We start from the raw sequence: 15,000 nt of genomic DNA, 5'->3' as shown, positions 1-15,000 counted from the left end.
ACCGTGTTTGGTTAAGGTAGAATATATAATTAGTGTACATACTGCATGCTAATGTAAACTGGCTGCTGTCATTAATGATAGCTTTTACAAAAGCCTTACCTACTACTACTATTACAGTCATTATTATTGTTGCTGGGGTTTCCAATTACTCATCTTGACAATGTCAGCCTACATACGTATATCAGGCACACAGACAGGCTGGAATGGAATGGAATATAGAATTTTGGCTTGAGCGTAGGAAGGTTTGAAAGGAGAGAGTGGAAAGTAAGGTGAAAGAAAGAGAATATGAACGGACGTATAGTAAGAGGATTGAAAGGGGTCACTGGCAGGTTGGGGACCGGGAAATCATTTTCATGGGGAAGGTCTGCGGGTTCTCGTGTTATTGACGATGAAGACACCGAACTCTTAAGGAAGAAGACAATGTCTTGTGAAAGAATCTGCAGAGAAGGCAATTCATAGATATTATTTTTCTGTCATTTTAAGCGATCATCAGTTGGTGCTTTGTGGTCAGTGATAGCCAAGTAATAATAATAATAATAATAATAATAATAATAATAATAATAATAATAATAATAATAATAATAATAATAATACAGGTACTTAAAAGATCGTAACAACATTAAGAATCCAGTTAAATTTTCCCTTAATGAACACGAAGTTTCACGTTAAATAAAATATATAATTTTCATCAAACGAAACTTGCGTTAAACTTTAAAGTTCAGGAGTCTCAAGTCTATACAGCAGATTTCCTTCTAGGATGTAGATTTTTCTACCTTATTTCGTAAATCCTGAATTAATGATTTTTATATATTTATTTTGTTTAAGGGAACATTCATTTTTCTTCTAGTGCCTTAATTTGCTAAGGGCAGCCACCTTCGACTGGGTTTCCTTTACGTACCAAAAAAAAAAAAAAGTTACGTAATTTTTCAGTGGAATTTCTAGCCCACCCATTTGTCACACCAATATTTCATAGAAATACCAGGCTCCCGACTTCGGCGTTACCTTTTTGCAGGCGACTGAATGACTTGAGAAAATAATAGGAAAACGAGACAAAAAGCGGCAGGGGAAGCAGTTTGGCGCAATTTCCTCGGCTACAGGGAGACAGCTTGATGTAACAACCGCCGCCACAATGTGAGTCGATTTCACATTCTGCGAACGAGATGAAATCCCGATTTTATCTCAGAGGTATGGCGGAAGGGAAAGCGCTTTGACCACATACTATCGTCAAATTATTTGAATCTTATATGTATGGATAAAATTTTATTGTTATTCTAATAAGCGACGAGGCCGATGTGACAGGATATTTTCTGAGGAGAGAGAGAGAGAGAGAGAGAGAAGAGAGAGAGAGAGAGAGAGAGAGAGAGAGAGAGAGAGAGAGAGATGCTAAAAGTGAATTGTGACAATAAATTTCCACAGTAAGACGAAGCAAGATTATAAAGCGATCGAGGAGAGTGAAGCAGCATCTGACGTAAATGACTTATGAAATAAATAGTAGATAAATGACTGACTGAACAACCAACCAGCTGTTGTATCACCAAAAACATAAATGTATCCCAGCACTAATATGTGTTTTAATTTTAAATGCAGAGGCCGATGGACTGGTGTAACGTAACACCCATACCCAATCTTGCCTCAGGGCAGGGGCGTCATCTGGTCTCTAAAAGTTGGGGGGACATTCTGAAAATTATACAGTTAATATGGCAAGCGAAGCGAGCCGATGCAGCTTGGCGGTTTGAAGAAATGAACATGATTTGGTGTATTTTAATGCCATATAAATATGAATATATGGGTGATATGAAGGGAAAAGGATGACTCATTTATCAATATTAGTCAGTCAACAAATTTATAAGGCCGCAATTTACAGATCTGCTAAAATACGGTACAAGTCTTCTGTGACATGATCCTCAATATACAGTTCCACTTAACCCTGTAGAGACTACGATCAGTATTTAATATCACAAACTTTTACAGTATAAGTAATAAGGATAAAAATAAACTTATTTTATGGTGCAGTATATTGTAGGATTTATAGGACTCAATTAAGGAGGAAAAAAGTTGAGGGGACAATTGATATGTTCCTTCCCCCCTCAATAAACAGTGGGTGGGATATGTTCCCCCGTCCCCCCCCTAAGATGACTCCCATGCCTCAGGGAAACGAGAGGAGAAAGATTTATGAACAAATGCATCTCAGATAAAAAAAAAAATGCAAATGGAGCGATGCAGTCTGAAGAAAATACAGTCCCGTATAGGTGGACTGAGTAATTTCGAGAACTAGAATGTGCAAAATAGACTAGTTGCAGATCTGAAAGATGCTATATTAGAAAGGGTTAAAATAAATTTGAGAATGCTTCAGAAGTGACTCTCGAGGATGTAAGTTGGGCAGATAAGAGGCTGAGGAATGCATGGACTCCATTAGTAAAATAGATTATGGAATTTAGGTTAAAAACCAAGCACTGGGACCTATGGTGTCATTCAGCGCTGGAAAGGAAATTGAGAGTAAAAAGTTTTGAAAGGTGTAACTGGAGGAAAACCTCGCAGTTGCACTTTGAATCAATTGTTAGGAGAGGGTGGAAAGTAAGATGGAAGAAAGAGATTATAAATGGAGGTACAGTAGAAGGAATGCAAGGGGCTGCAGCTAGGGGCCAAAGGGACGCTGTAAAGAACCTTTAGAAATGCCTACAGTGCACCGCACGTGAGGTGCACTGACGGCACTATCCCCGTACGAGGAAAAGAGATTACAAGTGAGATGTTGTATGGTTGTAACAATGTTAGCGATTAGCTGGCCCAGGTGTGTAAGGTATTTCTGGAAAAGGAGAAGGTTCGGAAGATAAGAGGCATAATTGTTCTGTTGTATAAGAGCAAAGGTGAATGTATAAATTATAGAGGCATAGGATTATGAATTACAGTACAGCTTGGAAGACGTATCGTTAAGAGTTTGGCAGCTAACAGAAAAATTAATAGTGGAAAAGCAATGTGTGTTCAGACAAAAACAAGGTTGCTTGTATCAGTTGTTTGTTGGGTAAGTTAGTTGAGAAGTTTGATGGTAAAAGGAAAAAAACTATTTGCAGCTACCGTATACCAGTGGAAACCGCACAATAAGATATAGATGGATAGAGGAGGTTATTGTGGTCGCGTGGTTGTAAGTTTTTACGATGGGACTGATTTCTTTCATCTCCTCAAGCATCAACTGATCTTTCAAAGGCGCCCCTCAAACATCGAAACGAAGACTCCGTTTTCTTTCGCTTAAATCATCCCAAAAGAATTTCAGAGAAAGGTGACTCCATGATCCTTGATCGTGAGAAGTCAGTGGGAATGGGTTCCTACAAAAGCAGATCTTCCTAAGCTCTTTACTTTACGCTACGTGGACAACAAAGTAAATTCTTGTGTTATTGCTTTGTCTAGCCACAAACAGTGTAATTTACGAGCCATCTCTTGCTCCTTGGTGAAAAGGAGATAATTCCGTACCGGTTGAATTTAAAGTTCGAGTTTGGTGGTTTGAACGATGGTCTACCTGAAGCTTTGTCGATTCTCCCAGGATCTACAAAGGCGAAATTTCAGTACTGTTGTATTTTATTATTTTTATCTTCTTTTTAAGAACTTCTTGACATCGGTTAAACCACTTTGATTAATGTACGGAAGAGCGCGGGGCCGATATATCGTTATTGGTTGAAACTTTGACTGAACAGTATACAAAAGGATGTGTATGATGCAGTGTAGGTGAGATAATGTGGAAAATTTAGAGATAATGTGAGGAATATAGAGATAATTTGAGGAACTGCCGTCTTTCGTCTGTCGTAACTTTCACCCCAGAGGGGCTGGTACTAATCACGGCTGCCCCGCTGAGCTTTTGTTTAGAATTACATAGTTTACTTCACGTAATCTTAATAATCCGTGAGCCTACTATCCATTTCAGGGACCGCGGGTCAACGTGTTTCTCAAATATCTTTCAAACTAATTATTTGATCGGAATGGTACTTTGGCACAGTGTACAAGACACCTCTCGCTAAATTTTGGTATAGTACATCGTCAAATAGTTTTAGTTAAGGCGTTTACTCTTGACTTAATGGTGTTGCCAAGCATCACCAAACTATGCATTCGAACGTCCTTTATCCCCATCCCATCCTTCCCTCTCCTTTCCCCTCCTCATCCATCCCTCGACCCACTTTCCTCCTCTCTCCCCCCCCCAAGCTTTCCTGTCTGTGGGGGATAGCGGACGTTCGATTGCATAGTTTAGTCCTGCTGACTCATGCGACTTTGCCTTTAAAAGTCGAGTAAACGCCTCAACTAACACCATTTGACATTTCACTATACAGAATTACCAAAAATTAGCGGGAGGTGTCTTGTACACTGTGTCAAAGTACTATTTCGATCAAATAATTTTGAAAGATATTTGAGGAAAACGATGACTAGCGGTCCCTGAAATGGATAGTAGTTACTGTATTAGTTTGTTGTAATAGGCTTATTTTTAAAGTCTCATGAAACTAAGCTTTTTCAATTTTACTTTTAAAAATTGTAGCTTAATTATTGACTTTCTGAATGTCATATTTTTGCTTAACGTTTTGGTGTGCAGACGATTATGACAGGTGTGAATTTCATGAACTTACTGCTGTTTGTGGACAACAATGAATACTTATCTTAGTGATATTTTAATTTTAGTGTTTGATCAGTATTCTGTAAAGTTTAGTCATCATATAGCATTACTTCTCATTTGCCCATTTTTACCGGTATTTTATGAAACTAGAGTAGGCTATGGTTCGATTATTTTTGTATTACGATCTTAATTTTTTTCACGATCAGGAGATTTATGTTGGTTCATAGAATCAGCATTGAAAGGCTAGTATTCACTCTTTAATATTCTTTGAAATTAAGATTTGCTTGTTAAAACCTTAAGTGATTTTAGTGTTAATCCTTCCTTTTTTTTTTAATATACCTTTTTTTTTAAATTTACCATGAATCTAGTATAGATATGACTGTTTATAGTTTTTAATCTAATGAAAAACTAATAAATTTAATTCATATGCTGTCATTCTGATTGTTGGTAACTACTTCAGATTTCTGTGAAATCTAGAGTACTTTATAAAGCAAACTAATCTTTTTTTAAAGTCTACCTTGAATCTTGTAAAGATTTGATTGCTTATAGCTTTTAATTAATAAATTCTAACCCAAATGCTTCTGTGCTAATAATTTAAAACTACTTCCAGATTTCTGTGGAATCTAAACCACTTTGTGGAACAAACTACGTTTGTTTGAAATATTGGAGAAAGAACTCAAAATTCTCAAGCCAGGATAACTTGTTTGAAGCTACATAGAACTGGACTACTTCCCTTCCTAGGTTTGCCGTAATAAAAACCAGGTGAGGTATGTTTGATTTTTTTTTTTTACTAACCAACCAAACCAACTTTTTTTTTTCACCTCCACCCTTACAGGGGAGGTGCCCTTATTGGGGTGGAGGCGCCCCATCACACCGTTTCCCATGTGGCATATGACCTGTGGGCAGGTGTATGAGATGCTCAGACAACTAACTAAGTGAATTTTCCTTTCTGGTGGTAAGTGGTTATCCAGTCTATTTTTAGGAGTTAACGTACCTCGTATAAGATTCTTTTCTGTTTTAAAGATTTAAATAGTAAGGTGACAGCTAATATTCAATACTAAAGAATTTTTATTTTCTGTAAGTCTACAGTTTTTAGTTGAGACATTTAAACATTAATTATTAGTTTTGCTTTTGTAAGTTTGGTCAAATGATGCTGAAGTTAGTTAATGTAAGCTTTTAAATATTTCGTGAGGTGAAAGTTTTGCTTTTGAAGTTTGGTAATAACAGTCCAGAATTAAGATAACGTAAGCATATGCATATTTCGTGAGATAAAAGTTATTACTTAAATTACCTTTGTTACTCTTAAACCTTTTAAGATATCAACTTCCAAAGTTCAGAACTAATTCGGTTTTACTTTTGCGACTGTACATTTCAACTTGAAAGGACGTTAACTTCTAAAAAATATTTTAGGTAGAAGAATGAAAAGGTTTTAGGTAGTGCATTGCTTTAAACTTTCAAGATTTAATGTAATGTAGTTATTTGGAAATCTTAATTTTGATATTTTGACCCATTATTTAACGTAAATTATTTCTTCCATTTGTCATTAGTGTAAATTAACGCAATTCAGTTGTCACCATGAAGCTTATAATTACTTTATCAGTATTCATGCCAATAGTACATACAACGAGCAGGCCTTTGTTTTCACTTTTATTTCACTAGATAGACGCATGCTTATAAATATCTTTCATACAGTCAACAAACCTTTACCAGTACTGATAAAGTTTGGTTGATTTAACCCAGTTGGGTGACTTTCTTTTGGGTGGCTTTATCCCAGCTGGTTGGCTGTATCCCAGTTTGGTTAATTTATTCCAGCGTGGTGACTTTATTCCAGTTAGGTGACTTTATTCCAGTCGAGTAATTGTATTCCATTTGGGTGACTTTATTCTAGCTGAGTAAATTTATTCCAGTAGAGTGACTTTATTCGAGTTGAGTAATTGTATTTCATTTGGGTGACTTTATTCCAGCTGAGTAACATTATTCCAACTGGATGACTTTATTGTAGTTGGGTGACTTTATTCCAGCTGAGTAATTGTATTCTAGTTGGGTGACTTTATTCTGAAGTAGTTGAGTCATTTTATTTCATTTGGGTGACTTTATTCCAGCTGGGTGACTTTATTCCAGTTGGGTGACTTTATTCCAGCTTATTCCAGTTGGGTGACTTTATTCCAGCTGAGTAAAATTTTATTCCATTTGGTCGACTTCATTTTAGCTGAGTAACCATATTCCAGTTGGGTGACTTATTCGAGTTGGGTGACTCGACTCGATTCCATCCAGTGGGCTTGACTAGGTCGGTTGATCCCCCTAACAGAAACCACCAATTATGTTTGCCCCGCGTTTTCGGCAGATACTGACACCCCTGTGGTAAAGGTATGATTAGTTCTCACTCACGAGGCTGCACCGACTCCATAAGAAGTAGTTGATGACAGTCAGCGATCTTTGCAAACACCATTTTAAAAAGATGGGAATATTTCGTAAAAACCTTAAATTGGGAGAACAAAGCCCATCGATGGTTCTAATACAATACGTTGGGGTCTAGCCAGGACCCACTAAGACAGGTCGGCAAGACAATGACGTCACACGGGCTCATCGGTTTACAGCAAAACGTTCGACCATCCTTTTCGTCTTTGCATTAATAGTTTCAGTTTTGTTTTAATTTCCATTTAATGGTAGTCATCCAGTAACATTATTTATCAGTGTTGGTTATTTTATTAAAAAACACAACCTTTTATGTCGAAACTATGTAAGTTAATTTATAGACGAGGCTGAGAACTTCAAAGAGTCAACCTCTATCGCGCTACGTAATGTTCTTCTCCGTCTCTATATCCCAGGATTGATGGCCCTTGTCATCGACTGAGTCCCGTGGGAAAGTTCCACATTGTGGCACACTGTAGATAAAGCTAAACGTTCTTTGTAGAGTCTGTTTGGGCTTAGCTGCTTTGCTCTCTGCCCTTTCAACTCTCCGTTCGGAAATATGACCCGGTGGTTTGCGTATTTTTCTTCCCAGGAGGGCTAAAGCAGCTGAAAATATTGTGTTCGACAGATTTTTTTTTTTTTTTTTTTATCCGCTCCGGAATAGCAGTGACTCACTGATCAAGACAACTGACATCACTTCCACGGAACGCGAAGCTGCTTCCTGTGATTGTGTGTTTAGTAAAATGACTCTCGAAAAGCGTACATTTTGCATGTAGATAACAATTAGAAACATTTAACCGTTTGCTGGACATGCGCTTTTGATAATCGCCCAAAATAAATTAAGAAAATTAATTATGGCAATGAGTAATATTCTTAACGAACTAATCTTGTCTGCAAACAAACAAAAACATACTCGTATAGTGAAAGAATGAGTGCATCAAATCAATGGCTATTACAGTACTGTATAGCAATTTCAGCTGGAAGCGAAACGTTCCATCGAAGAATGCATTACTGTAGGCCAAGCGACATTTCCAACAAAGGAAGCGCCTTTAACAACGCCAAAGTAATATGCGGTGAGGGAGAGTGAGGGGTTCGGAACCAGGCAAAAAAAAAAAAAAAAAAAAAGTCCCTACTCTATGACCTTGGAAAATAGTTGAAATAATTATAGCCTGATAAACCAGCATGAAAAAGGTGGATTTTAGCACATGAAAATTTGGCAATGGTAAATATATAATGAAATAAAATATTGGGACGAAGAATGTAAATACTCGTATCACCCATAAAGAACTGATTCACCCAGGCTTAGCGTAGCCTCGTGATATCCTTTGGAAGAGAGGTCTGTTTTCCGAGAATTTTTCAATCAACACTATCATTCTCTTCACGTGTTGAACCCAGCAGTTTCAAAGAAGAAAGCATGGCCTTCGTGAAACCAGAAAGCATCATACATCTCGCATCCAGACTCCAGCGTGCAAGAGTGACGTCATCATCTAAGACATTGTATACTAAGGCCACTCCAGAAACTTTGGTGGGTATCTTGTAAAAAAATTACATACTAATGGAAGATCTCTATACTGATTATCTAGTGTGATAATGCTTATAACCCTTTATGTAACGTGCCACAGTATGAATAAGTAATTATTTACAAATGGTTCAGCAGTTGTACGAGGCTATTCAGCATGACTTGAACGATTTACTATAATATTACTGTTAGTCTTTTACTACTGAACAAACAGCAGAGGCGAGCATCTAAGACAGGAAATCAGAATAAAACAGAGCCAACAGAAATGTAGTGAAACGTTGGAGAAAATTCAAAAAATAAAAATGGACAAACAATGTGGTAATCTACGACAGAGTAAGAACGTAATCCTTATTGCTTGTTTCTGTTATATCCAGGCTTTTCGTGAATTTTCGCTAGGAGTCGATCGAAAGGTTGCTCTATCATATCCACCCAAAATTGCGTGTTTTTCATTAGTTATTAATATAATGTGATAATAATAATGAAGGCCATGAAGAACGATCCCGCTGTTTAAAGGTGAAGATAGAATAAGACCCTTTTCATTTGTTTAAAGTCTGTTCCTTTGTGTAAAGCCTGGTATATTGTTCAAAATACACTTTAAATCCTTAAGCTTTACTTGAAGGGTTCTTTTGTGTTGTCCGGTGATGCTAAGTACAGAAAGAATGCAACAGCCTCAACATTGTTGGGATTACCAACCATTGAATAAATTTTAAGGGTAGTAAACTTTCATCCGGAAGCAATAACGCAAAGCACCACCGCAGGGTTGTGGAAGTGGTCCTAATTCATTCGATATCAGCTGTGGCTGGAAACAAAATCTTGTAATGCTTTAGGTAAGATAAACGCCAGCCATCTTCTTACAGAAAATAACAAGCTCTGCAGATTCGTCAACGAATCTAATAATCCAGACTTATTCCTTTGACTGATGGAAAGCCAACCAAACACCTGACCCTCGTGGACCACGCCCAGGACGAAGGTCGTTCACTGATACCCAGGTGGGCAGCATAACTGCAACAAACCAGAACGGGCAAGTCGTCAGAGATCAAAACGGAACCGGATATAAATCATCTGTCCTAGCAGACCCTTGAAGATTTAAAATGTTCTTTGAGCAATATACCAAGATTTATATACAAGAAAAGGGTCTTATTTTATCCGAAGTGATCATAAACACTTTACAACAACTTTGAAATAATAATATTATTTCTACGAATGAGCTTGCTTGACTTGGGCAGTCATGCCCACCTCGGTTTCTTAGCTGTAAGAAATATCCAGTTAATTACCGATCTGAAGGGGAAAAACAACCGAGAGTAACCTTTCCCCAAGAGAAAACAACCAACACATACATATTGAGGCTTTTGTTGTTGTGACAGACAACGGGTAAATTCCAAAGATAGAGTGACCCGGGGAAACCCCTCGAATACGGATAACCCATTTTCGAAAAACTCAGCTCTTCAGCATCTTTCACGTTGTCTTTTTGTTTAAACTGCTGAGCAATTTAAAATCTCATCGGAAATCATTTAAAACAGTTTTTTTTTTTCTTTTACTTCTCGCACTCTTCCGTTGATTCTCCCTTTTCATCCTTATCCTTCCAGTTCATCTTATTCTCATCTCTTATTTCTTCTCCGCTTTCACCTTATCCTCTCTCTCTTCTCATACATCCTCATCTCTATTTCTTCTCCTCTTTCACCTTATCCTCTCTCTCTTCTCCTCGCAAGAGGCATCTTTAATCGTTGAAATATGAGTTCATAACAAAAGGAAAAAGAAGTAATTTATAAACAACTCGACAAAATTCCCCTATGGTTGAAACGGGTTCCACGGTAATTCCCAGTAGTGAGCAGCTGGCGGCGATACCGATCTAGAACGGCGACGAAACGTTTCGATGGGCGCGTTCAGTAGTAATATGATAGGTTTAATACAGTATTCTATCAATCCTTTATGATAGTAACGATGCTTTGACAGGAAACTTCAAAGCAATGTATCCATCTCATTTTTGATGGAACAGATTTAAATCTGTTCACTGTAGGCAATACTTACGGTTCTTTGCTGCGTCCTTGTGACCTCTAGCTGCAACCCCTTCTGTTACTTTTACTGTACCTCAGTACATATTCTCTTTCTTCGATCTTACTTTCCACCCTCTCCCAACAATTGATTCATGGTGCAGCTGCGAGGTTTTCCTCCTGTTACACCTTTCAGACCTTTCTATTCTCAACTAACCTTTCAGCGCCGAATGACCTCACGGATCCCAGCGTTTGGCCTTTGGCCAAAATTCTGTATTCCCTTCCATCACCTGACAGCTAGTGAGATAAAAAAAAAAAGCCAACCCTCAGGGCAACTAGCTTAAAGGCGATTCCAGCAATGTTCATCTTCTTGTGACTAAATCAGCTTTCAGCTCTGAGGAAATCGAACAGAATCCGAGATGAGTTAGACTGTTTGGTAGGAGAAGGCCTCTTAAGTGTTAGTTATAAGAGTTTCCCTTAGGGGCCCAGGCATCGCTCTGCTCGGCACCGTCCCTGAAGTCGCTATTTCCCCTTCCTGTCAGACTGTCATGCAGTCTTCAGGGAGGGCAGAACTACGGATGCTTACGGCTCGTGACCTTAATTGAGAGACTGTAATGCTACTTTAAGGTACGGTACCATGCATCGCCGTCATCATTTTCGTGACTCGTATCTAAGCCGTTGTTTATTCATGCAGGTATTATTTTTGTCTGTCTTCATGCATCAGCCATTTCTGTAGTAAATTACTATAACACACACACACATAAATTTATATATATATATATATATATATATATATATATATATATATATATATATATATTATTTTTTTTATTTTTTTTTTTTAAGCGGATGGCAGTCAACCGAAAAGACTTATCCGACCTTTCTGGAGGAAATCCGGTGTGCCGTTTGGGTCTTCGCCACTTCCTCCCATCCGGAAAATTCCGGATAAGCCTGCGGATTGGGATGTTAAACCAACCACAATTTTTTGCGGAAAGGATTCACCTATTCTCGAGAACGCACGAACGTGTTTTTTCTAGTTCTGCGGAAGCTACAATGACGAGAATATTCTTATAGGTATGAAACATGCGTATAATCTAATAGGGTATGTCTGTGTTTATATTTTAATTGTTATAGATTTGAAATCTGCATTGTACTGTGTTTGCGCCTTTATATCCAAATACTAAATAAAGTGGACCACAGATAGTACGTCCAACAAAGTTGACTGATTCTTATTGATGTACTTGTGGAATGGGATGAAATATAAAGTTTAAGCCAAAGCCCAGTTGCTGGGAACTATGAGGTTATTCGGCGCCGAAAGGGAAATTTAAGAGTAGACGGTTTTAAAGGTGTAACAGGAGGAAAACCTCGCAGTTGCACTATGAAACAATTATTAGGAGAGGGTGGAAAGTCAGATGGGAGGAAGAGAATATGAAAGGAGGTACAGTAAAAGGAATGAAAGGGGTTGCAGCTAGGGGCCGAAGGGACTCTGCAAAGACCTTAAGTGCTGCCTACAGTGCACCAAGTGAGGTGCACTGACAGCACTACCCTCCTACGGGGATTAATGTACTTGTAAATTAGACATCCGTGCAATATCTCAAGCAAGTAGTTAATCTTGCGAATTGCAAATCTTGCTAGTACTTCCTCTACTTGAGAGGAAAGTACTAGCGTTAATGTGCGGGATATTGCTAGCGTAAACAAAACACGAATGTTTGAGGAATTTTGCGCAGATGTCATATAATTTCTGATGAACATTTGGAGCCATGGGAAAAAAATATCTTACCATAATCTATAAATGATTAAATTATCCAAAAAGACCCTGATTATCCATTCACAGTAGTTTAAAATGGGAAACGATGTGATTATGTCAGCATCTTGAAAAGTTGATGACTTAAAGATGGAGAAAGGCCGAGTGAATGACTGAGACGTGTAAACTAGTGTTGCAGCGTCTATGGTCAAGATAACTAATGCGCATCTCGTATGATAACTATTAACGTTACTGTGAATGACGTTAATAAAATATGGAAATAACAAAATATTTAAGTTACTAAATATTTATCTAATAACGCTGAACACTACCCCTAGCAAAGTGATTGCTATTTTAAGCGTTTATATAAAGTAACCAATAAAAACATCGTGCGTGAATGCACAGAAAGTACATAATAATAAATACCAATAAAAATAAAACTGTCATTTCCCAACAAAATCATTCTCCGATTTTTTGTTTTTGCTTCTCTGGTTTTGTTGGACCTATTCAGAAAATAAATGAAATGGTATTTCATTTCAACATCATACACTGTCGCTCTCGCAAAATCATAAATTACTGTGTGTGTGTGTCGGGGGAGAGAGAGAGAGAGAGAGAGAGAGAGAGAGAGAGAGAGAGAGAGAGAGAGAGAGAGAGAGAATGTGTAGAGCGTAAATTTATATACCCAAATGCATGTCCAATGACATTTCCTGCTTGTAAAAAGCGTATACATCTCAAAACAACAGAAACCGTATCTCACCATTATCAATTGTAAAACAAGCGATAGAAGAAAGTAAATTTCAAAGCTGCAGCTTTTGAAAAGGCAATCGTATTATTCGCAAAAGAAGAAGAAGCAGAAGATGAAGGAGCCAGTTCCACTCTTCCCTGTCCGTCACATCCAGCCTCATCTTCGAACCTCTCAGGCCTATTATACCCAGGACCCACTAAGTGGGTCCTGATTGTACCTGACGAATGTGTGATGTCATTCTTATGTTTAGCAGAAGATGAAGTCTGAATCTCTCTCTCTCTCTCTCTCTCTCTCTCCACACACACGAAATTTGTGATTTTGTGAAAGCGAATGTATGTATGGATATTAAAGGGAATATTAAAAAAATAGCTAAGGAAATACAATTAAAAACATCCGTTTTATCATGTTGAAAAGTAAATACTGTCAGTATACGAAAGGCAATATACAGCCATAAACAAAACCAAACGCTTGCAGGGTTCAAGATCAGATTTTTTTTTTCAATCATTGGAACGGAAAATCCTTTCCTACTATATATCCATTTAAGCACTGCCTAGTGGATATTATCCTTGATCTTCATTCGAAGGTAAGAAAGTTCACAGTTTATGAGTCATTTCACGTCATGTTGTAAATACAAAACTCATTCTTTTACTGTTGAACTGACGACGCTGAACACAGTGTCTATAAATCCACTATATAATATATATATATATATATATATATATATATATATATATATATATATATATATATATATATATATATATATATATATATATGTGTGTGTGTGTGTGTGTGTGTGTGTGTGTGTGTGTGTGTATCTCTACACAAAGCATTCATCTGTAATTTTAGGATTTTTCATTAGTCTTCGTAACTGGACAATTATACAGATATTATTTGTACCTGATGTGCATAAAAATAAACACAAGCCAAGGATAGAGAGAGAGAGAGAGAGAGAGAGAGAGAGAGAGAGAGAGAGAGAGAGAGAGAGAGAGAGAGAAAAGCCAGACTCTCAGTCAAACAATGGGATGGGGAGCAGGCTGACAATCATTTGGAGTTGTAAACTTTCACTCACTGAAAACCGCTCGGACGATGAAATGAAAGTATAATGACGAATAAACTGAGCATGGAAAAAAATATATATAATTCCGAAGTCTTCAGTACACGCACCACAAACAGCGAGACCAAGGAAAGGCGTATGGCGATTCTAGATATAAATATAAAGTTAAAAAAATTACCTATAATTGAGGGACATTGACGAATGACATTGTAAACAAGAAAACAAACAAAGAAACATAAGGAGGCGCACATTTCCTTCTTTTTCTCAATCGTCGCAATACTTCCTCATTTTTCTGAAGCCAGAAAAATGCGTTTAAGCATTTTTTAAGCTAAAAGGGCAATGGCTGATACCTGGTGAGTAGAAATGACTTTCAATCCTATTCTTAGTAGTAATTGTCGGTGCCAGGCATAGCACTGAGTATGTGTTGGCGTGTGTGTGCGTGCGTGCGTGTATGAACACGTATAATATATATACATTTGTATATATATATATATATATATATATATATATATATATATATATATATGTATTTATACTATAATCATTATAATCCAGTTCAGGCAAAGATATAGATGCGTCCGAAACAAACATTACAACATGAACGATGCTGCACTTACTTGACCAAGTTTCTCTGATACCCAGATAAACAGTGGCACCCAGCAGGCCTTCCTTGACCTTGCATTCTCATACAAGGCGAAGACGAAGAGGAATGATGCAACAGAACATTGTACTCAACGAGGAAACAACTTCCCTTGCTGGTGCTGGGCATTTGCGTGAGGAACAGAGACATTATCATAAAACAAGGAGATGGTCAGTGTCATGAATGTTATTGTTGTTGTTATTATCATCAACTTAACAAGAGCCGAAGGATCTGTTCTGTATTCTGAATTGGAAATAGAGAAAGACTCAGTCACAGAGTCTGCAGCGTCGCAACCGAGGCA

At 37.6% G+C, this 15,000-nt stretch overlaps 1 protein-coding gene across 1 annotated transcript in view; it reads left to right on the top strand.

Annotated features, from left to right (window-relative positions):
- Positions 1-15,000, top strand: part of LOC136825703 (ribosomal L1 domain-containing protein 1-like) — a 170,950-nt gene that overhangs the window by 57,407 nt on the left and 98,543 nt on the right. The window contains exon 2 of the mRNA XM_067082450.1: positions 5,202-5,353. The gene's annotated coding sequence lies outside the window, so the exon portion shown is untranslated. The remainder of the gene's footprint in view (positions 1-5,201; positions 5,354-15,000) is intronic.

Source organism: Macrobrachium rosenbergii, chromosome 39 (assembly GCF_040412425.1).
Source record: "Macrobrachium rosenbergii isolate ZJJX-2024 chromosome 39, ASM4041242v1, whole genome shotgun sequence".
Classification (NCBI taxonomy): domain Eukaryota; kingdom Metazoa; phylum Arthropoda; class Malacostraca; order Decapoda; family Palaemonidae; genus Macrobrachium; species Macrobrachium rosenbergii.
Note: the sequence above shows the minus strand (reverse complement) of the source record. Positions and strands in the feature narration are given on the sequence as shown.